The following is a 6,208-nucleotide window of genomic DNA, read 5'->3' as shown; positions in this document are numbered from 1 at the left end:
GGCTTCTCCAAAAGTCTGTATAAAACCAAATGCTTTGATCACACTATCAAAGCGCTTATTCCAACTCCGAGAGGCTTGCACCAGTCCATAAATGGATCGCTAGAGCTTGCACACTTTGTTAGCTCCCTTTGGATCGACAAAACCTTTTGGTTGCATCATATACAACTCTTCTTCCAGAAATCCATTCAGGAATGCAGTTTTGACATCCATTTGCCAAATTTCATAATCATAAAATGCGGCAATTGCTAACATGATTCGGACAGACTTAAGCATCGCTACGGGTGAGAAGGTCTCATCGTAGTCAATCCCTTGAACTTGTCGAAAACCTTTTGCAACAAGTCGAGCTTTGTAGACAGTAACATTACCGTCAGCGTCAGTCTTCTTCTTGAAGATCCATTTATTCTCAATTGCTTGCCGATCATCGGGCAAGTCAACCAAAGTCCACACTTTGTTCTCATACATGGATCCCATCTCAGATTTCATGGCTTCAAGCCATTTCGCGGAATCTGGGCTCACCATCACTTCTTCATAGTTTGTAGGTTCATCATGATCTAGTAGCATGACTTCCAGAACAGGATTACCGTACCACTCTGGTGCGGATCTTGCTTTGTTTGATCTACGAGGTTCGGTAGTAACTTGATCTGAAGTTCTATGATCATCATCATTAGCTTCCTCACTAATTGGTTTAGGTGTCACAGAAACCGGTTTCTGTGATGTACTACTTTCCAATAAGGGAGCAGGTACAGTTACCTCATCAAGTTCTACTTTCCTCCCACTCACTTCTTTCGAGAGAAACTCCTTCTCTAGAAAGGATCCATTTTTAGCAACGAATGTCTTGCCTTCGGATCTGTGATAGAAGGTGTACCCAACAGTCTCCTTTGGGTATCCTATGAAGACACATTTCTCTGATTTGGGTTTGAGCTTATTAGGTTGAAGCTTTTTCACATAAGCATCACAGCCCCAAACTTTAAGAAATGACAACTTTGGTTTCTTGCCAAACCATAGTTCATAAGGCGTCGTCTCAACGGATTTTGATGGTGCCCTATTTAACGTGAATGCGGCCGTCTCTAAAGCATAACCCCAAAACGATAGCGGTAAATCTGTAAGAGACATCATAGATCGCACCATATCAAGTAAAGTACGATTACGACGTTCGGACACACCATTACGTTGTGGTGTTCCGGGTGGCGTGAGCTGCGAAACTATTCTGCATTGTTTCAAATGTAGACCAAACTCGTAACTCAAATATTCTCCTCCACGATCAGATCGTAGAAACTTTATTTTCTTGTTACGATGATTTTCAACTTCACTCTGAAATTCTTTCAACTTTTCAAATGTTTTAGACTTATGCTTCATTAAGTAGATATACCATATCTGCTTAAATCATCTGTGAAGGTGAGAAAATAACGATATCCGCCACGAGCCTCAACATTCATCGGACCACATACATCTGTATGTATGATTTCCAACAAATCTATTGCTCTCTCCATAGTACCGGAGAACGGTGTTTTAGTCATCTTGCCCATGAGGCACGGTTCGCAAGTACCAAGTGATTCATAATCAAGTGGTTCCAAAAGTCCATCAGTATAGAGTTTCTTCATGCGCTTTACACTGATATGACCTAAACGGCAGTGCCACAAATAAGTTGCACTATCATTATCAACTCTGCATCTTTTGGCTTCAACATTATGAATATGTGTATCACTACTATCGAGATTCATCAAAAATAGACCACTCTTCAAGGGTGCATGACCATAAAAGATATTACTCATATAAATAGAACAACCATTATTCTCTGATTTAAATGAATAACCGTCTCGCATCAAACAAGATCCAGATATAATGTTCATGCTTAACGCTGGCGCCAAATAACAATTATTTAGGTCTAATACTAATCCCGAAGGTAGATGTAGAGGTAGCGTGTCGACTGCGATCACATCGACTTTGGAACCATTTCCCACGCGCATCATCACCTCGTCCTTTGCTAGTGTTCTCTTAATCCGTAGTCCCTGTTTCGAGTTGCAAATATTAGCAATAGAACCAGTATCAAATACCCAGGTGCTATTGCGAGCTCTAGTAAGGTACACATCAATAACATGTATATCACATATACCTTTGTTCACCTTGCCATCCTTCTTATCTGCCAAATACTTGGGACAATTCCGCTTCCAGTGTCCAGTCTGCTTGCAGTAGAAGCACTCAGTTTCAGGCTTAGGTCCAGATTTGGGTTTTTTCTCCTGAGCAGCAACTTGTTTGCTGTTCTTCTTGAAGTTCCCCTTCTTCTTCCCTTTGCCCTTTTTCTTGAAACTGACGGTCTTATTGACCATCAACACTTGATGCTCCTTCTTGATTTCTACCTCCGCAGCCTTTAGCATTTCAAAGAGCTCGGGAATCGTCTTATCCATCCCTTGCATGTTATAGTTCATCACGAAGCTCTTGTAGCTTGGTGGCAGTGATTGAAGAACTCTGTCAATGACACTATCAACAGGAAGATTAACTCCCAGTTGAGTCAAGTGATTATGATACCCAGACATTTTGAGTATATGTTCACTGACAGAACTATTCTCCTCCATCTTGCAGCTATAGAACTTATTGGAGACTTCATATCTCTCAATCCGGGCATTTGCTTGAAATATTAACTTCAACTCCAGGAACATCTCATATGCTCCATGACGTTCAAAACGTCGTTGAAGACCCGGTTCTAAGCCGTAAAGCATGGCACACTGAACTATCGAGTAGTCATCAGCTTTGCTCTGCCAGACGTTCATAACATCTGGTGTTGCTCCTGCAGTAGGCTTGGCACTTAGCGGTGCTTCCAGGACGTAACTCTTCTGTGCAGCAATGAGGATAATCTCAAGTTATGGACCCAGTCCGTGTAATTGCTACCATCATCTTTCAACTTTGCTTTCTCAAGGAACGCATTAAAATTCAACGGAACAACAACACGGGCCATCTATCTACAATCAACATGAACAAGCAAGATACTATCAGGTACTAAGTTCATGATAAATTTAAGTTCAATTAATCATATTACTTAAGAACTCCCACTTGGAAAAACATCCCTCTAATTTTCTAAGTGATCACGTGATCCAAATCAACTAAACCATAACCGATCATCACGTGAAATGGAGTAGTTTTCAATGGTGAACATCAATATGTTGATCATATCTACTATATGATTCACGCTCGACCTTTCGGTCTCAGTGTTCCGAGGCCATATCTGCATATGCTAGGCTCGTCAAGTTTAACCTGAGTATTCTGCGTGTGCAAAACTGGCTTGCACCCGTTGTAGATGGACGTAGAGCTTATCACACCCGATCATCACGTGGTGTCTGGGCACGACGAACTTTGGCAACGGTGCATACTCAGGGAGAACACTTTTATCTTGAAATTTAGTGAGAGATCATCTTATAATGCTACCGTCAATCAAAGCAAGATAAGATGCATAAAAGATAAACATCACATGCAATCAATATAAGTGATATGATATGGCCATCATCATCTTGTGCTTGTGATCTCCATCTCCGAAGCACCATCATGATCACCATCGTCACCGGCGCGACACCTTGATCTCCATCGTAGCATCGTTGTCGTCTCACCAATCTTATGCTTCCACGACTATCGCTACCGCTTAGTGATAAAGTAAAGCATTACAGCGCGATTGCATTGCATACAATAAAGCGAGAACCATATGGCTCCTGCCAGTTGCCGATAACTCGGTTACAAAACATGATCATCTCATACAATAAAATTTAGCATCATGTCTTGACCATATCACATCACAACATGCCCTGCAAAAACAAGTTAGACGTCCTCTACTTTGTTGTTGCAAGTTTTACGTGGCTGCTACGGGCTTAAGCAAGAACCAATCTTACCTACGCATCAAAACCACAACGATAGTTTGTCAAGTTGGTGCTGTTTTAACCTTCGCAAGGACCGGGCGTAGCCACACTCGGTTCAACTAAAGTAGGAGAAACTGACACCCGCCAGCCACCTGTGTGCAAAGCACGACGGTAGAACCAGTCTCACGTAAGCGTACGCGTAATGTCGGTCCGGGCCGCTTCATCCAACAATACCGCCGAACCAAAGTATGACATCTTGGTAAGAAGTATGACTTATATCGCCCACAACTCACTTGTGTTCTACTCGTGCATATAACATCAAACCATAAAACCTGGCTCGGATGCCACTGTTGGGGAACGTAGTAATTTCAAAAAAATTCCTACGCACACGCAAGATCATGGTGATGCATAGCAACGAGAGGGGAGAGTGTTGTCTACGTACCCTCGTAGACCGAAGCGGAAGCGTTGACGCAACGTAGAGGAAGTAGTCGTACGTCTTCCCAGTCCAACCGATCCAAGCACCGTTACTCCGGCACCTCCGAGTTCTTGGCACACGTTCAGCTCGATGACGCTCCCTGGGCTCCGACCCAGCAAAGCTTCGGGGAGGAGTTCCATCAGCACGACGGCGTGGTGACGATCTTGATGTTCAACCGTCGCAGGGCTTCGCCTAAGCACCGCTACAATATGACCGAGGTGTATATCGTGGAGGGGGGCACCGCACACGGCTAAGGAACGATCACGAAGATCAACTTGTGTGTCCTAGGGTGCCCCCCTGCCCCCGTATATAAAGGAGCAAGGGGGGAGGCCGGCCGGCCCTATGGGGCGCGCCAAAGGGAGGGGGGAGTCCTCCTCCTAGTTGGAGTAGGACTCCCCTTTCCTAGTCCAACTAGGAAGAAAGAGGGGGAAGGAAAGAGAGGAGAGGGAGAGGGAAAGAGGGGCCGCGCCCCCCTCCCTAGTCCAATTCGGACTCCCCATGGGGGGGCCACCTCCTGGGCTGCTGCCCTCTCTCTCCCCTCAGGCCCACTAAGGCCCAATACTTCCCCGGGGGGTTCCGGTAACCCCTCCGGCACTCCGGTTTTCTCCGAAATCACCCGAAACACTTCCGGTGTCCGAATATAGTCGTCCAATATATCGATCTTTATGTCTCGACCATTTCGAGACTCCTCGTCATGTCCGTGATCACATCCGGGACTCCGAACAACCTTCGGTACATCAAAATACATAAACTCATAATGAAACTATCATCGTAACGTTAAGCGTGCGGACCCTACGGTTCGAGAACAATGTAGACATGACCAAGACACGTCTCTGGTCAATAACCAATAGCGGAACCTGGATGCTCGTATTGGTTCCTACATATTCTACGAAGATCTTTATCGGTCAGACCGCATAACAACATACGTTGTTCCCTTTGTCATCGGTATGTTACTTGCCCGAGATTCGATCGTCAGTATCTCAATACCTAGTTCAATCTCTTCACCGGCAAGTCTCTTTACTCGTTCCGTAATACATCATCTCACAACTAACTCATTAGTTGCAATGCTTGCAAGGCTTATGTGATGTGCATTACCGAGAGGGCCCAGAGATACCTCTCCGACAATCGGAGTGACAAATCCTAATCTCGAAATAGCCAACCCAACATGTACCTTTGGAGACACCTGTAGGGCACCTTTATAATCACCCAGTTACGTTGTGACGTTCGGTAGCACACAAAGTGTTCCTCCGGCAAACGGGAGTTGCATAATCTCATAGTCATAGGAACATGTATATGTCATGAAGAAAGCAATAGCAACATACTAAACGATCGGGTGCTAAGCTAATGGAATGGGTCATGTCAATCAGATCATTCAACTAATGATGTGATCCCGTTAATCAAATAACAACTCTTTGTTCATGGTCAGGAAACATAACCATCTTTGATTAACGAGCTAGTCAAGTAGAGGCATACTAGTGACACTCTGTTTGTCTATGTATTCACACATGTATTATGTTTCCGGTTAATACAATTCTAGCATGAATAATAAACATTTATCATGATATAAGGAAATAAATAATAACTTTATTATTGCCTCTAGGGCATATTTCCTTCAGTCTCATCCCAAGGGAGGGTGTCCGACTCGAGGGGCTCGGAGATCCGAACATAGCTAGTTTTTAACTTAGGGGGAGAAGTGTTTTCGGCTCGTTCCTAGACGACCGCTACCAGATGAGTGATCGGCGGGGAATTGATTTCCCTTTGATCGGGTTTTGAGCCCAATCCGATCATAATCCGTTGGAAGCCCCAGGTTGGCGATGCGATCTTGCAGTTCGTTCAAGGACGAGACGTCCACCGGATCCATCTTTTCGAAGTGTTCTAGGCCGATGCGGAG

The sequence above is a fragment of the Triticum dicoccoides genome, chromosome 7A (genome assembly GCF_002162155.2).
Source record: "Triticum dicoccoides isolate Atlit2015 ecotype Zavitan chromosome 7A, WEW_v2.0, whole genome shotgun sequence".
Lineage (NCBI taxonomy): Eukaryota > Viridiplantae > Streptophyta > Magnoliopsida > Poales > Poaceae > Triticum > Triticum dicoccoides.
This window is presented reverse-complemented; position numbering follows the sequence as displayed.